Here is an 18,892-nt window from a genome sequence, read left to right on the forward strand (position 1 = left end):
ACGGTTAACTGTGCCTTGTTCTCTATATACACATCTTTTACAGCAAATGTTCACTTTCCATACTCTCCCTGTGGTGGATCTCATCCAAGGGAGCAACGTTCTTCGCATTTCGTCCCCATTCTCGCTCTATATATAGATGGTATGGGTCGTCTTTAGATTCTTGCTTCCTTGATCTGGTGTAAGCAAAAATAAGTCCCCCAGCCAAGCAGCCATAAAAGATCATTATGAGCAGGATATACAAGTAGGCGACATCGCTGTCATTCTTTGCTCGGGTGCTGGTGCCATTGACCCGCTCCAGCTCCTGCATCATTTGGACCAGCAGCTTCTTGAGCCGTGATGCATCCGTACAGTTAAGGTTCATGGTCGAACTTTTTGTAAATCAAGAAGGTTAAATTCGGAAAATCCACAAAAGCTTCAGAGTACTGGTAATCTGTTACACGGAGGAGGCGGCGCTATCCTTCTCTTCGCACAATGACACCTGTGGACAAAAGTTACAGATCTGTCATTGCATAACATACAAGCATATTACTTAAGGCCAGTGCTATAGTCTAGATCAGCCATCGCCACACTGTAAGCTTCAGAGCGGAAATCTACCAACGTGACTTGGTGTCTAAATGTCTGTAGATTTATTGTCAAATCAGAATACAGTAATTGCATCTGACATTATATTTACTGTTTTCCAATGACTGGCAGAATAGCTAGTGATTGCAGCTCTGGAATAGAATTCAGCTTTAACACAATAAAATGTAAAATGCATCTGAAAAGCAGCTTTTTATAGTATGTTTATACAGTATGTAAACTGTACAATGGTATGTAAAGGCAGGCATACCCTTAAAGGCTATATTCCCACAGCTGTGTTCCTGCTTCATGTAAATGCCAGATATTTAACCACATAAATACTATCCATTAACGGAATGTGGGAAAAATTTCTAAAGATTTTCCAGGAAAGCTATTTTCCTGCCTATTATTGGCAGGCTTCAATCTAATTGTACCACCAAATGTGATTTTTTTTTTTTTTTTTTTTTTTTTTTACACACACAGCGGTAATACAGTTGTGTGACTACAACTCACTTTAGACAGGAAAGTATATTCTAAAAAAGCTGTACTGGGTCTACTGACTATAATAATCTGCGGAGATGCAGAATACATTGCCGCCTTCTGTATAGTGAGGGCGAGTTCCCATATAGTAACCACTGCACGGCTGCGATGCCCTGCGCAATTCATTTGAAAACAGCAGTTAGCACAGTGTTTGGCTGCACCACATCGCAGTCATACGTTTACATACACTTAGCGTGCAGACATACATGCATTTATTACCTCCACAGATTCCAGGTCAACAAGCTCTAGTGTAAGAAAGTTGCTTTACAAATGACAATTTTTCCAATAGAATTTTACAAATCGTTCAATTAAAGCGAATCTGTCACCAGGTTTTTGCTACCTCATCTGTGAGCAGCACAGTGTAGGGGCAGAGACCCTGATTCCAGCAATGTATCACTTACTGGGCTGCTTGCTGTCATTTAGGTGAAATTAGTTTTCTCTGCTGCAGATCTAGCAGTGCTCAGAATGCTGAGCTCTGTATAACCCCCGTCCACACCACTGATTGGCTTTCTGCCTATGCACAAGGTACACAGAAAGCTGCCAATCAGTGCCGACAGGGTTATAAAGAGCTCATGAATATGGAGGACTACATGGCAGCAGGTTTACTAGTCTTCTAGCGATAAAACAATGATTTTATCAGCAGGAGATCAAAACTACAGTAAGCAGCCCAGTAAGTGACATATCGCTGGAATCAGGGTCTCTGTCTCTACATTATGCTGCTCTCAGATTAGGTGGCAAAAGCCTGGCGACAGATTCCCTTTAATTCATAATTCACTATAGAAAGAAGGGGCCACATTGTCAGATTGAACCGACACAATAAAACATCACAAAATAAATATGTAATAGGTGGGAGCCCTAAAATTGAAACCAAACTTATCAGGAAGACCGAGGCCCCCTTTTCATCCATTCACAATCTATAAAAGGTAGAGACAATGGAGTCATCTTACTCCACTGCAGTATATGCAGACATTGCTGAGTGTTTTCTCCCATAAACTACAAGGGTTATGGCAGCACTCATGCACGGCCACTTCTGTAGCAATACTCCTAGTACCATGATGACTTGGTCACAGACATGGCCACAGCGTGCAGCATTAATAGTTACCCATCCCTATGGTGCTACCTGATGCTCCTCTACTCTCTAACATGGACAGTACATACGAGCAGCCACCAGACTGTCCGGCATGTCTACCTCCAGATAGTTGAGGGCTGCACAAAAAGGTATTGAGTGCCACATGTGGCCCCCAGGCTGCAGGTTGTGCTCCCCTGCCTTAGATCTTGCTGCTGTTGGATGGCTATGTATTACAGCTGGGCTTTAGCCATGATCTCGTATGTACAGTGGGTAGAACTCACAATGTCAGATATTAGTCATGGTACAGGAAATAGCACCAGCTCAAGTCATATACATTGTATCTGTTACGTGTTGTTAGAGGGTTAAATCCCTATTGCTCCAATGCTAATCACCTGTGCTTACTTCTCTGCAGCTCATCACTTACTAGCTACCCACTTGACCACTGCAGCCAGTCACTGGCCTCAGCAGCCTTGCACCGTAGAAGACACTTGGGTAGACCACAATATAATCAGCTACATGTAAAGTTAGAGACTGGCGGGGACCACTAGAGCCGCGGGGGTTTAAACAGATGAGTAATGTTTGTTTTAAATCATTCCCTCCCTTTACATAAAATAATAATATCCTGAACCACCCCATTAATTAATGGGCGCAACAGCAAGATGATGTACGCAATTATCGCTTTTAGCTCAGGTTAACTACATCATCTCGCCAAACTCATTGCTTCCTAGATCAGTGAAGTGGGGGCACGGGGTGCTTGCAATAAAATATCAATGTCTTGAGAAGTCGCTTGGGTTCAGATGGCAGGAACATCTTATTTTCATAACCTAATGCTTTTAAAGGGGTAAACAATCGCCCTAATCGTAAAAGGGAATATGTGTATATACCAGCTGACAAATGCACTTAGAAAGTAACATGAGCCCCTGTGAGTGTTGAGGGAAGACAAAAATGTGGATTTGCTAATCACAAAAAATGGATCAAAAATACTTTTCGGTGCTGTTCTATAATCTGGACACCAGCAATACAGCAGGCAAATGTATCTTTAAATATTACAGTATAGTGCAAAAGCTACATGTTTACCAATGATCAGAACAAAAAAAGTTATAAAGTCATTAGTATGAAAACTTCCAGCAGAATTCACTGGTTTTCACCCATTCTACTCACATTCACATTATAAGATGTCTTTCTTGCAAAAGCAGATCTGTAACATTTTCCTACACGTAGTCCAGTAAACACGCACAATGCAGACACATAGCATGTCCATACAGCTACCCAGATGTAAAGGAACAACTCCCACACCCACCCACCTCCCAACCCCCAAAACAGGCTCAAAACACAACTCATACTGTGCAGTAATACAGAAATGCATACCTCAAGCATAAATTATTGCACACACGTTCCAATATATAATAAATATAGCAATACTTATACTTACACTCTCCTGGATAAAGATCAGAAATCCTGTATACCATACTTGCCCTGTTAGTGGATTATACACTGGATGGAGGCACAGCAGCTGCCTATGTTATAGCGACATATCCCCAGTCTAGTGATGTATAGTAACTCGCAGAGAACTATTATAAGAACCAGATGAATCCGGAGCTCCAGGATGCAATAAAACCCTATCCGCACAGCAGATCTGTTCTAGTAGAAAGAAAAGCATGGCCGACTGCAGGATGTGAGACGTACCGATAAGTAACACCGAAATCTGCTCCGCTGAGGGCTCACAGCACAATGGGGGGCATGTGTCTACACCAGCGCCCCTATGAGTTGTAGCAGCATTCGCAGCCTATTATAATCCAGTACCCTGATCTGGAGGGGGTGAATTTCAGCTGTAACTTTACAGTAAACCTAAATAAAAATAATAGTTGAGAATATGCTCTTCAAGTTGGTCTCACCGAGAAAGGGAGCCAATAAATGCAAAAGATAAAAGACTAAAAATCCACTTCATAATATCAGGTCTGAATCAGATCGTTGGATTTTGGCAAGTTCTTCATCATTTCTCTATCTTCACCAATCTCAGAGCTCCTGTAGTGTTTTCATTGATGATAGCTTCATGGTCTTCAGTCTATGGTTCACGATCTTGTATATGAAGAGACTACAACAGGGCACGTCAGAAAAGCAAAACCATTTTCCGACACCAACGACATTAGGCTCTGACTGCAACCAACTTAGAAATATTTTCCACAAGTGAAGTCTGTTAGGTACAACCTGGTATAGTTTAGTAACTCCTCTACTTCCCAATCATGTGTACTTCCTTGGTGAAGACATGCACCTACAATAGTGAGACTCATTCAAAGGTGTTTTTTTCTCATTCATCACAGTAGTGGATCAGATATTCATCAATGGTTAGTCAGTGTGTCTGCTTTTACCATCAGTTTTATCATTTTATACGCAAAAAAAACAACAAAATTGATGGAGGTTTCTAAAGCATCTCCTGAGGCTAAGTTCACATGAGGGTAAAAAATAATAATCCAGAAAAAAGTGATAATTTATCTGCATGGTCTTAAGTAAGGCATTCGTTTTTGCACACCATCATTAGAGTCGGTGCGAATTTATTTGCGCATCCCGTTCCTTCGGCCATGACCGTGGTCTATTGCTGCTGGAATGGGAGAGAGAGTATCGGTTCTTATCTGCCGATGTCCGCGGCTCTTCTTAGGATTAATAGGTCTAGCATGGTGTCATCGTTGTGGTGTGATGCACAAGTGACGTTGCACCAGCCCAGCAAATCAAAAGAGAAGCCGGGGACGCCAGCAGGAAAGAGGAGGAACTCTCTCCCATTCTCACGGCCACACACCACTGCCGTGAAAGGATTTGCACAAACTCTATCAGCAGTGAATAAAATTCACAAGACCAAGAACAGTTTCTTATGTGAATAGTGGCAATGTATTTGTAAAAAGCAGATGCTCTATGGTTCAGCTCTATGGGATCCGATTCATAGACCTGAATAGAGGAGCCTCATCCCAAGTATGGAAGTCTAGTGCATGCAGAAGCTTTTTACGTGGACATTGGACGCATGTAATAAGGCGGTCATCTGAACAGCCCAATTGAATAACTGATGAAAACACAGTTGTGTGAACATGGCCTAGAAGTCAGTGAAGAACAGATAGAACTATAAAGCCATCAATGTGTTGTCCAAGTTTTCCATAGACCTGTAGACTTTCATTGGCACAATCAAGTGATCTGAACGTGAATCAAAAATTTACTTTTTTTTTTTTTTGCAGGACACCATCAGCAAATGAATTAAAGACAAGTGAACAACCCCATAGGTAAATTGGGTGCGTGATTGATCTGGGAATATAAGAGAACACAAATGAAAAACGAACGTCTGAATGAAACGCTGTGGATATTTTCTGCAGATCTGTACTGGAAAAACCCAGTGTACAAAGGCAGACAAGTGGATGAGATTTCAGAAACCTCAACGATATCCTGTGGCAACTGTGCTGCTCTGTGGATTTTTATACAACCACCATGTGGAATTCTCTTGCATATTGTTCCTGATTTGTTGTGGATTTTCCTCATTGACTCAAATTGTGCAAAGAAGGGAGGGCTGCAATGATGTAGGTTTTGCAGCAGATGAGATCCATAAGACGCTATACAACCTCAAAAATCACATTTTTTTAGTGAAATCTGCAAGAAAATCTGTAGCAACAAGTTGTGCACAATTTGGTGTGGACTCGGCTTTCAGATTCCCAGGGTAATTGTTTGCAGATTTACAGATGAAATTATGAGCAGAGCTTCCAGCCCATTTCATCCTGCTGTAATAATGGACTGGTGCCCGCACAATAGTCACAACCAGTTGCTTCAGGTTATTATTATTTTCTGTGCACTGGATCTTCAGCATAAAGTGCAGATTGCTATGATACGTCACCTTTCTCCAGTATAGGGTGCAGCACAATGTGCCCCTGCCTGCGCTGTAGGCTGGAATTTACCACACTAAAAAGCTCTACCACAGAAAAAAAAAACCTTCCACATAAATGTGAGATCTGGAAAAGTTACATTTTGTTTTTCACCATCCTGTCCTGCGTGTTGTGCATCATTCCTTCCTCTGCCTGCAGGCTGGTCACACTGGCAGAGTACAGGCTGCCATCAGCAGCTCTACCCTGTACAACCTCCGGTTACTGGGAGACCCAGCATTTCTTATATAGAGATATATGGCCCTTACCTGCGGTCCAGTCACATAGAAGTAGGTTTGATGCACAAGTGCACACACGTCCTGTACCGCACATGGTGCATGCAGCGGATGAATGAAGCCCCTCCAGCAGCGCCGCCTGCAGCCCCAGCTCGGAGCTCACCTCCCTCACACCGGGGGCGGCCGTGCAGGGGCTGAGGATGGTCACTTGTTCTCCTCAGTGATGGAGGGAGGCGGGCGGTGTGTAGTTGTGATGGAGACGGGCTGCAGCCTGTGAGCCGCCCTCTGGGGGTCTGTGCCGCTCATGTCCTGACCTCCCAGTGCAGATAGCACACACACGTCCTACAGTCTGTCCTCATCTATTTTGGCAGGAGTCTTGGACCATGAGAAGCCCATTGAGGCTATGTGCACACGATGCAGAAATGCTGTGGATTTTTTCCTGAGCGTTTCTGCATCTCCCTGGCAGAAAAAACGCATGCGGATTGTACATGCGGATTGTACATGCGTTTTCCTGCCAGGGACATGCGGATGTGAAGCGTTCCCACTGACATTTCCGCATGCGGATTGACAAGCGCTTTCCAGGCGATTTTACCATCACTTGGAAAGTGCTTGACAACTAGGTCACACTATATAAATCCATGCAAACAGCATGGATTTATATAGTGTGACCCGAGAGAGTGGTAAAAATAAATGTATACTTACCCTCCGATGGCCCCCGGTGTCCCGCTCACTCCGTCCCGGCTGCCGGCAACAGTGAACTGACTCTGACGTCAGCGCAGGTCCTTCAACTCACTGCAAAGTGCCGTGAACCAAGCAGGAGCGGTGCGCAGGCCGACAGAAGGTAAGTATACATTTATTTTATTCTTGTTTTTACAGCTTTTTTATGGTACCTGGGTGTGGAGGAGAGTCTCCTGTCCTCCACACCCGGGTACCATCCACACATTAGAACGCGCCAATAACGCAAGTACAAATGCAGTCTTGCAGTATTGGCGCGTTCTAATGCAAGTCCATGGCGGCGAAAACGCCGCGTTTCCACAAAATTAATGGACATGCTGCGGGTTTTAGAGCGCAGCATGGGCACAGCATATGCGGATTTCCATTGGGGAACATTGCTGCCCTTCTACCATGCGTTTTTAATGCGTTTCCGCAGCTGCAAAAACGCCACGGAAACGCATTAAAAACGCATCGTGTGCACACAGCCTAAATCTATATACTCCTGACAAGAAAAAAACAAAGAACACCTTCCTTGCATAAAACCTAGAAGAGATTTGAAGGCTTCGATTACACCAGGGAGGTCAAACTCCGATACCCAGAGGGCCAAAATTAAAAGCCTGGACAAAGCCGCAGGCCAACCTTGATATTTATTAAAAAATGTCTACAATTGAGGAAGATTTTCCTTATCACCAAATATAACTATAAACCTTTTCATATGGAAACAAACTTAAAGGGGTTGTCCTGCGAATAAAGTACATTTTAATTAATAGATCATAGAATAAAGTATTGGAATAATCTAATATGTTATGTAAGAGGAGTAAAAAGCATAAGGCCCAATGGCCAAATTTATAGTAATAACAAAGGATAAAAAAACTTGATTAATACAGATAATAAAGTATGATGCAATCAAAGTGCCGCCAAACACATGATACCCCCACGATGAAGTCCTCCATAGTACCCTCCATAAGCACGGTATGATGACCCTACTGTAACCTCCTCTCTCAAGCCACCCGGCAAAGTATGGTGACCCCATCACAATATGATTCTCTAACTGTAATCCTCACACAGCTTTCCATACAGTATAAGGGGACCACATCTCAGTACCAATGCTTTCTGGCTGATGTTTTGGTCACTTTTGAATGTTGGTTGTGCTTTCACATTCGTGGTAGCATGAGACGGACTCTACAACCCACAGAAGTTGCTGAGGTAGTGCATCTCATCCAGGATGGCACATTAATGCGAGTTGTGGCAAGAAGGTTTGCTGTGTCTGTCAGCGTAGTGTCCAGAGGCTGGAGGTGCTACCAGGAGACAGGCCAGTACACCAGGAGACGTGGAGGGGGCCGTAGGAGAGCAACTACCCAGCAGCAGGACCGCTATCTCCACCTTTGTGCAAGGAGGAACAGGAGGAGCACTGCCAGAGCCCTGCAAAATGACCTCCAGCAGGCCACAAATGTGCATGTGTCTGCACAAACTGTTAGAAACCAACTCCATGAGGGTGGTATGAGGGTCCGACGTCCACAGATGGGGGTTGTGCTCACAGCCCAACACCGTGCAGGACGCTTGGCATTTGCCACCAGGATTGGCAAAGTCGCCACTGGCGCCCTGTGCTCTTCACAGATCAAAGCAGGTTCACACTGAGCACATGTGACTGGCGGGACAGAGTCTGGAGACGCCGTGGAGAGCGATCTGCTGCCTGCAACATCCTTCAGCATGACCGGTTTGGCAGTGGGTCAGTAATGGTGTGGGGTGGCATTTCTTTGGAGGGCCACACAGCCCTCCATGTTCTCGCCAGAGGTAGCCTGACTGCCATTAGGTACCGAGGTGAGATCCTCAGACCCCTTGTGAGACCATATGCTGCTGCGGTAGGTCCTGGGTTCCTCCTAATGCAGGACAATGCCAGACCTCATGTGGCTGGAGTGTGTCAGCAGTTCCTGCAAGATGAAGGCATTGAAGCTATGCACTGGCCCGCCCGTTCCCCAGACCTGAATCCGATTGAACACATCTGGGACATCATGTCTCGCTCCATCCACCAACGTCACGTTGCACCACAGACTGTCCAGGAGTTGGCGGATGCTTTAGTCCAGGTCTGGGAGGAGATCCCACAAGAGACCATCCACAACCTCATCAGGAGCATGCCCAGGCATTGTAGGGAGGTCATACAGGCACGTGGAGGCCACACACAATACTGAGCCTCATTTTGACTTGTTTTAATAAGGACATTACATCAAAGTTGGATCAGCCTGTAGTGTGTTTTTCCACTTTAATTTTGAGGGTGACTCCAAATCCAGGCCTCCATTGGTTAATAAATTTGATTTCCATTGATGATTTTGGTGTGATTTTGTTGTCAGCACATTCAACTTTGTACAGAATAAAGTATTCAATGAGAATATTTCATTCATTCAGATCTAGGATGTGTTATTTGAGTGTTCCCTTTATTTTTTTGAGCAGTGTATAATGGCCCCACATAGTCCTCCATACAGTATTATGGCCCCACATAGTTCTCCATACAATATAATGACCCTGCATAGTCCTCCATACAGTATTATGGCTCCATACAGTATAATGGCCCCACATAGTGCTCCATACAGTATAATGGCCCCACATAGCTCTCCATACAGTATAATGGCCCCACATAGTGCTCCATACAGTATAATGGCCCCACATAGTGCTCCATACGGTATAATGGCCCCACATAGTGCTCCATACCGTATAATGGCGCCGTATAGTCCTCCATACAGTATAATGGCCCCACATAGTCCTCAATACAGTATAATGGCCCACATAGTGCTCCATACAGTATAACAGCCCCACATAGTTCTCCATACAGTATAACAGTCTCACATAGTTCTCCATACAGTATAACAGCCCTACAGAGTCCTCCATACAGAATAATGGGCCTCACATAGTCATCCATACAGTATTATGGCTCCATACAGTATAATGGCCCTGCATAGTCCTCCATACAGTATTATGGCTCCATACAGTATAATGACCCCGCATAGTCCTCCATACAGTATTATGGCTCCATACAGTATAATGGCCCCACATAGTTCTCTATACATTATAATGGCCCCACATAGTCCTCCATACAGTACAACAGCCCTACATAATCCTCCATACAGTATAATGGCCCCACATAGTCCTCCATGCAGTATAATGGCCCCACATAGTCCTCCATGCAGTATAATGGCCCCACATAGTGCTCCATACAGTATAATGGGCCCCACATAGTCCTCCATACAGTATAATGGCCCCACGTAGTCCTCCATACAGTATAATGGCCCCATAGTTCTCCATACAGTATAATGGCCCCACATAGTCCTCCATACATACAGTATAATGGGCCCCACATAGCTTTCAATACAGAATAATGGCCCCACATAGTTCTCCATACAGTATAATGGGCCCCACATTGTCCTCCATACAGTATAATGGCCCCACATAATCCTCCATACAGTATAATGGGCCCCACATAGTCCGCCATACAGAATAATTGCCCCACATAATCCTCCATACAGAATAATGTCTGACTGCCTGTGGCTCACTGCTCGTGTTTCTGCCTGCCGTGCTAGAGGTCCTGGGATAGGACAAGCTTAAAAAAAGAAAGCAAATAAGTATATATAAATGCATCTACTGAGCAGAGATGATGGGACCCCGCCCAAATGTACTAAGTAAGAGGAGGAGATCTATACTGGGACAAATGGATGCCACCTCCCCCCATGGGCCCCTATGCAGCACATGCGGTATGGCTGCCCCTGCTCTGTACATTGTGTACATGTGGCCACAATAGGAGCTGCAAACAACTAATCGGTGGACGCGCCAGGTGCCAGTAATACACACGTCCTGCACAACCCGTTTAAAATCTGTTCCAATAATGGGCCAACAAGAGGTGGTGTAAGGCCACGGCCCCACTATCAGTATTAGGTCAGTATTTTTTCTGAGGAGTGGGAGCCAAAACCAGGAGTGGGTGATAAATACAGAATTGGTGACATTTCTATTATACTTTTCTCTGATTGTTCCTCACCTGATTTTGGCTCCCGCTCCTGAGAAAAAATACTGACCGAATACTGACCAAATACTGATAGTAGGGCCGTAGCCTTAGTGTCTAAAAATGCACCAGATTTACCATACTGCATGAGTCGCTATGATACATTTGGTGAATTGAGGACTGTCTAACCATGAAACACGTTTAGTAAGTCTACGCCTATGTGGCCGGTGTATTCTTTCACCACGCTCTCCTGACCCCCACACCATACACATGGCCGGACTGAGCTTGCATGTTTTCTGCATAGGGAGCGGAGTAAGCTGCTGGCCGTCATCTCTAGCAGCGGTATATCTGGAAAAATAAAAGGATGGTGTACAGAACATCAACGCCTGCTTCTTTTCTGTCCCAATATCGTATATCAGGAGACCCCCACACACGATAGACAGCTAGCAGGGCCTTTACATGGGGTAGCACATTTATCTGACTCATCCCCTGTCTATACACTTCTCCTCCCTCACTGTTTTGCAGTGAAAATGGTCTACAGGTACGAAACATGTGTAACCTGTTCAGTCTCTGGGCGTACTGGCATCGGGACCATGTTTTTATCGACAGCACATTGTACAGTCATTGCCTTGGGGGGTTTATGTAATTTGATTATGTTCCTAAGCAAATTACTATAAGCATTGTCCTTGAGGAGGTCCTCTCTAATAAGAAAACTAAAATACATAGGAGTTAAAAATCCATCACAGAAGTATCTGCTGTAGAAGTGTCTCTGCATTTGGTAATTACATACCTTGCAGATTCCTAATATACACTTATTATAATGTGCACCTTACAAAAGAGGAATCCAATATTGAGTTACCTTGATGTTCACCAGTCACCCCATGAGGCTACAGGCACATTGTCTGGGGATGTGAAGTAGCCACTGCTGCCTCTCTACTGTTTATTAGGAGAGGCCACCCGTGTGTAACAAACAATAATAATATATTGTTCCCCATTCTTTATACTGCAGCTGAACAATACTTGGGACATGAACAGAAGGGGACAGGACCCATCTGTGACTGTGCCATTTACTTCTAACCAAAACCATACCGTGTCAGACTCCCTTAAATCTTCAGTCCTAGGCACCCAATCTGTGCTGGCCTTTATTTCGTGGATGTCTACTTGGCTTCACAACCCACCACACTGTAAATGAGCTGTTAAACCACCTGCTGTCACCATTTCAACTGTCAGCATGTGACAGTTATACATGACACCAGGCAAGAAAAACACCCTTTACAATATTTCAGTGTCAAACTCAGGGGCGGACATACTATTGATGCAACCTGTCCAACCGCACAGGGGCCCAAGGTGTAAGGGGGCCACTTCTACCTCCAGAGCAGGAGGAATTGTGCATTATAATGAACTATTATTGGACTGCACAGGGGCGTCTTCTGTTTGTGTCCGCTTCTGAAACTTTAAAACAACCAGCATCTTCCACAATTTATGAGTTTCTTTTGGGGACTATATAAGATTTTTAAATATCCAACTTCAGACAGTTAAGACATCTACACAGAAGGGAACCACTAGATATTACTATTCTGGCAAAAAAAAAAGAGTAGGAATGCCCTTGGAAAGGGCCTTTTAAACTGGGCGATTATGTTGAAAGGAGACAATACATGGAGCAAAAATTCACAATCAGAAAACTGGAGGCGGCATGGACCGAAAGCATGCTGTGGAGTGTGGATTATTGTTCCATACCGCACACATTCGTAACAAAATTGTATTTCTGAGCCTTATGATAAAAGTAAAGTCTTTTTCACCCTGTCCATGACTGCAGCATGAATAAGTCTTTCTGTGCACAACAGAGTACTTAAAGGGGTTTTCCCATGAACAAAGTTAATTTTAATCAACACTTTAATCAATAGATCTTTGAATAATAATAATAATATCTTCCACAATTGGATGTGTTTAAATAAAATGTTCCTGTGCTGAGATAATCTTATAAATGTGCCCCTGCTGTGTACTGTGTAATGGCTGTGTCTGACCATACAGGAACATGGTCTGATCATACTACATTTCCTGAGCAGGGGAGGACGCAAAAGAGTACACAGACATTACAGCAGGGAATCACAGCTGATTCTTTCTGTAAGGTAAAACATTAAACACAGGCAGGGAAATGTTTTGCCTCACAGAAAGAATCAGCTATTATCCCATGCTGTAATGTCTGTAAATGACTCCATTTTGGAAACTAGACCCCTCAAGGAATTTATGTAGATGTGTGATGAACATCTTGAACCCTCAGATGCTTCACAGAAGTTTATAACATAGAGCTGTGAAAATAAAAAAAAGAAGTCACATTTTTTCCTCGAAAATGATCTTTTAGCCCCAATTTTTTTATTTTCACAAGGGCAACAGGAGAAATGGACCCCAAAATTTGTTGTGCTATTTCTCCTGAGTACACCAATACACTATGTGTGGGGGAAAACTACTTTATAGGCACAGTGAAAAGCTCAGAAGGGAAGAAGCGCTATATTGGAGTTTAGATTTAGCTGGACTGGTTTGAGGGTGCCATATCACATTGGCAGAGCCCCTGAGGTGCCAGAACAGCGGAACCCCCCATAAGTGACATCATTTTACTGACTACACCACTCAATGAATTCATCTTCCTCTTATACGTGGCCCCCATCCCCATCCTGGTATTCATGGCACCCCCATCCCTATCACGCTGCACACATGAAAAACAAAACAAACGATTCTAGTCACCTTCCTTCCCTCTGCTCCAGCGCTGCGTCCTTTTGTGATTCCAGCACTGATCTGCATGAAGCCACTACCATGCTCCCTCACTCGCCGAGTTGAGCTGCCCGAACTATGGGGTGTGGAGTAGTAAATGTTCATTTTCCTTAATAGCGCACACAGTGTCAGCCGCCGCTCCTGCAGTGGCTTGGCGATCACGTGTGCCCACAACTAAAGAGAATGAATATTCATTATTCCCCACGCTCATGGATGTAGAGAGTAGTGAATATTCATGCTGTGAGTTGAAGCTTGTATTGGGAACATTTTACATAACATTTGGGATCACATTTATCCTGCGCTCTACGCTGACCACTTATATCGGGGTTTCAATCTAAATGACGTGATTTAGATGAAAACCCTGAGGGATCCATTCACTATAATGAGGCAGAAGAGTTCTCTGTTTGGCCTCTGTTCAGCAGTATTCTTTTCAGAAGTGCACAAAACTGTGGCCGACGGCACTTTCATTCACGCCTAAAAAGAAGGACACCGTTGGATCACAATCCAGACGGCGTCCACGGTGCCTCCACCTGCCTTATTATGGGGGGTTCTGTCTGAATCATGTATTCGGGTTTTTATGTTTGGCTGCTGTCACACACTATTTTGAGAGCTATAATTTTTCCATATTTTGGCCGACAGTCATGTGATGGCTTGTTTTTTGCTGGACGAGTTGACGTTTTTATTGGTACCATTTTCGGGCACGTGACATATTTTGATCGCTTTCTGTTCCCATTTTCAGGGAGGTAGAATGAACAAAAAACAATTCAGGATTTTTTTTTTTGTCATTCCACGTGTGGTAAAATTGATAAGGCAGTTTAATTCTTCAGGTCAGTACGATTACAGCGATACTACATTTATATAGTTTATGTTTTGACCGTTTTACACAAAAAAAACTTTTTTTTAGAAAAAAATTATTTTTGCATCGCTTTATTCTGAAAGCTATAACTTTTTTATTTTTACGCTGACTGAGCTTTATGGTGACTTTTTGCGGGACAAGATGATGTTTTCAGCGGTACAATTTTTATTTATATTCGTCCTTTTGATCGTGTTTTATTCCACTTTTTTCAAGCAGTATGATAAAACATAGTTTGCTACATTTTTGGGATGTTTTTTTTTAATGGCGTTCACTGAAGGGGTTAACTAGTGTGACACTTTTATAGATTGGGTTGTTCCAGACGCAGCGATACCAAATGTGTTTTTTTGTTTATTTTTATTTGACATAAAAATGTGTATTTATTAGTGTAATTTTTTTTTTTATATTTTTATATATATATATATATATATATATATATATATATGTATATTTTTTTTTACTCTTTATTTACTTAGTCCCTCTATGGGACCATCACTTTTTTCATAGGTATAATGCATTGCAATGCACTAGCATTGCAGTCCATTATACCAATGCTAAAAGCATCTTAGACCATGCTGTGAGCATGGTCTCAGAAGCTTTCCATAGCTTGGTGACATGGGGGTAGTGATGAAAATACCAGGTTACCATCGCAATGATCGGGTCTTCTGCGATGACGTCACAGGGGCGTCGATCTGACGGCCCTCTGCCTGCCTCCTGAATGTTTGATAGCGCTCTATCGCAGCATTTAGGGGGTTAACAGCTAGGGGCGGTGCTGGCACCTCTCCTGAGTTTTATTGCAGGAGCTCAGCCACCAGCAGCGCTGAGCTCTGATCGGGCAGGAGGTGTTGATATTTCAGCATCTCCTGCGCCATCACGCTGTGATCTGTCAGTTTGACTGACTAATCACAGCGATATGGGTACAGTGACCAACGGCATGGGTCTCTGCATCTGTTCCCGTACCGCTCAGCTGTCAGTGACTGCTCAAAGTCACTTCAAAGTGACAGTTCCTGCTCCTTGCCATGCTATGCCCATCATGACTTTGAACTGACACCCGCTCATGACGCCCTATGCTCAACATTGAACGTAAAAGGGGTTAAAACAGTTCACACCTTAAGGAAAAAAAAAAAGTTAATTGTTGCAGTGTCAGACCTTTTTAAAACACATATAGTACACAGCTCAAAAAAATAAAGGGAACACTCACATAACACATCCTAGATCTGAATGAATGAAATATTCTCATTGAATACTTTGTTCTGTACAAAGTTGAATGTGCTGACAACAAAATCACACAGAAATCATCAATGGAAATCAAATTTATTAACCAATGAAGGCCTGGATTTGGAGTCACCCCCAAAATTAAAGTGGACAAACACACTACAGGCTGATCCAACTTTGATGTAATGTCCTTAAAACAAGTCAAAATGAGGCTCAGTATTGTGTGTGGCCTCCATGTGCCTGTATGACCTCCCTACAATGCCTGGGCATGCTCCTGATGAGGTTGCGGATGGTCTCCTGTGGGATCTCCTCCCAGACCTGGACTAAAGTATCCGCCAACTCCTGGACAGTCTGTGGTGCAACGTGACATTGGTGGATGGAGCGAGACATGATGTCCCAGATGTGCTCAATCAGATTCAGGTCTGGGGAACGGGCGGTCAGTCCATAGCTTTAATGCCTTCATCTTGCAGGAACTGCTGACACACTCCAGCCACATGAGGTCTGGCATTGTCCTGCATTAGGAGGAACCCAGGGCCAGCCGCACCAGCATGGTCTCAAAAGGGGTCTGAGGATCTCATCTCGGTACCTAATGGCAGTCGGGCTACCTCTGGCGAGCACATGGAGGGCTGTGTGGCCCTCCAAAGAAATATAAAGAAAAAAAAAGGGAAATTTCAGCCTACCATGCATAAGCCATAAGGGTCCACTGGTGCACGGAAATCCTTGGTAGCAAGTCCAGGGATGAGAAGCAGTAGGAAGTAGTTTAGAAAAACTCCAGCACCTTCTCCGTATCCATCACAAGAAATGTAAAGTTAAAACGTCCATTTTATTAGTTCCATTAAAAAAGCGCCATATGTAAGGCCTTGCATATGGCGCTTTTTTAATGGAACTAATAAAATGGACGTTTTAACTGTACATTTCTTGTGATGGATACGGAGAAGGTGCTGGAGTTTTTCTAAACTACTTCCTACTCCTCCAAAGAAATGCCACCCCACACCATTACTGACCCACTGCCAAACCGGTCATGCTGAAGGATGTTGCAGGCAGCAGATCGCTCTCCATGGCGTCTCCAGACTCTGTCACGTCTGTCACATGTGCTCAGTGTGAACCTGCTTTCATCTGTGAAGAGCACAGGGTGCCAGTGGCGACTTTGCCAATTCTGGTGTTCTGTGGCAAATGCCAATCGTCCTGCACGGTGTTGGGCTGTGAGCACAACCCCCATCTGTGGACGTCGGGCCCTCATACCACCCTCATGGGAGTCGGTTTCTAACCATTTTTGCAGACACATGCACATTTGTGGCCTGCTGGAGGTCATTTTGCAGGGCTCTGACAGTGCTCCTCCTGTTCCTCTTTGCACAAAGGCGGAGGTAGCGATCCTGCTGCTGGGTTGTTGCCCTCCTACGGCCCCCTCCACGTCTCCTGGTAGTGCCTCCAGCCTCTGAACACTACGCTAACAGACACAGCAAACCTTATTGCCACAGCTCACATTGATGTGCCATCCTGGATGAGCTGCACTACCTGAGCAACTTCTGTGGGTTGTAGAGTCAGTCTCATGCTACCACGAGTGTGAAAGCACAACCAACATTAAAAAGTGACCAAAACATCAGCCAGAAAGCATTGGTACTGAGATGTGGTCTGTGGTCCCCACCTGCAGAACCACTCCTTTATTGACTGTGGCAATAATTTCCATCTATTGTCTATTCCATTTGCACAACAGCATGTGAAATTGATTGTCAATCAGTGTTGCTTCCTAAGTGGACAGTTTGATTTCACAGAAGTTTGATTCACTTGGAGTTATATTCTGTTAAGTGTTCCCTTTATTTTTTTGAGCAGTGTATATTGCGTTAGAAGCAGATGTTGCATTTGCTATAAGGAAGAGGAACATATCACAGAAAGGTTATAAAACTTAATCAAGGCACTATGAATCAGCAGGTCACCATGTCAGAATAAAATGATTACAAAGTAACCAGTGTGTTCATCCTGTTGCTTTCTAGTGTAGTTCACACTTCGATTTCAAATTCCAGGAAATGAAAATCTTGAATGTGCCCTTCTCCTTTCAGTCTGTACCAGATGAAAGTTTCCCGATTACTTGTTGTGACGGTATTCCAGGAAAAGGCTCCTACTCATAAAATGCAAGCACTTTGGTATGTTACAGGAAAACACCAGTTTTGTACCAACCATTATATAATCCTGTGAAAATTATTTAACAAGGAAAATATTCAGAAAAAAACAAGTAGAACAAAATATTGTATATGTTAGGTACCGTATATATATATATTTTCTTAGATACTAGAACATGTAGCTCCACGATTAACACAACCTGGTGACAGATTCTCCTTTGTGGTCCCCCACCACTGCTCATGAGCCACACATGGCTTCCGGCTCAAGCAAAAGTCACTAATTTGTATCAGCGTCTACAGGGGCATTATTTCTTGTTGAGGGGTATCCTCAGAGGGAATTACTTGTTACGGTGGTAGTGAAATTACTTTTGAAGGAGACACTCAAGGAATTACAACCTTCAAAAAGGGGCTTCTAAGTTCCCTTCACTTTGATGTGACCCACGACCATCTCTCAAGAGTGGAATGTGGCTCTGAACGGTTGATGATCTAGTCTCCATGTGTTCCTTAAATATTACGGGGTTTTTTTTTTTTTTTTTTTAGAGCCTTTAAAACTTATGCACAAAAAAAAAAAAAAAAAAAAAAAAGGTGTTTTTTTTTTTAATAAAAGAAAAAATAAAAGTCTTTCCTCTTCAGTTTATACAAGGAATTTTCTGAGCATTTTTTTTCAGGTTCTAGAGCTTCAGCTTTTCAAAAAGACCTGGTGGTGAAAAAAAAAAAAAGAAAATGCACGTCACTTTGTGGAAGTGCAACAAATTCCATCAGGATCCAATGGATTCTAATTTTGGACAGCTTTAAAAACTGCCATCTGCACATAGCCCAAGACTATTTTCAAGTTTGAGTAGATGCCCTCCCAAATCAGCTTCAAAACCTTTTCCTATTCACTTCTATGGGAATTTCCCTTCACTGTTCATACCAGGAGTTTTTTTTTTTTTTGTTTGTT

The 18,892-nt window shown here is 43.5% G+C and overlaps 1 long non-coding RNA gene across 2 annotated transcripts in view; it reads left to right on the top strand.

The window, feature by feature from the left end:
* Positions 1 to 9,257, top strand: part of LOC141154744 (uncharacterized) — a 47,765-nt gene extending 38,508 nt beyond the window's left edge. The window contains exons 3-4 of one of the 2 annotated variants that reach the window (XR_012247469.1): positions 5,389 to 5,433; positions 5,524 to 9,257. This is a non-coding gene — a long non-coding RNA (uncharacterized lncRNA). Of the gene's footprint in view, positions 1 to 5,388 lie in introns of both variants that reach the window. The other variant, XR_012247468.1, reaches the window with a different exon arrangement.
* Positions 9,258 to 18,892: the final 9,635 nt, after the last annotated feature.

This window comes from Phyllobates terribilis, unplaced genomic scaffold (genome assembly GCF_046119375.1).
Source record: "Phyllobates terribilis strain yellow unplaced genomic scaffold, ASM4611937v1 Scaffold_7__3_contigs__length_470593459, whole genome shotgun sequence".
Taxonomy (NCBI): Eukaryota; Metazoa; Chordata; class Amphibia; order Anura; family Dendrobatidae; genus Phyllobates; species Phyllobates terribilis.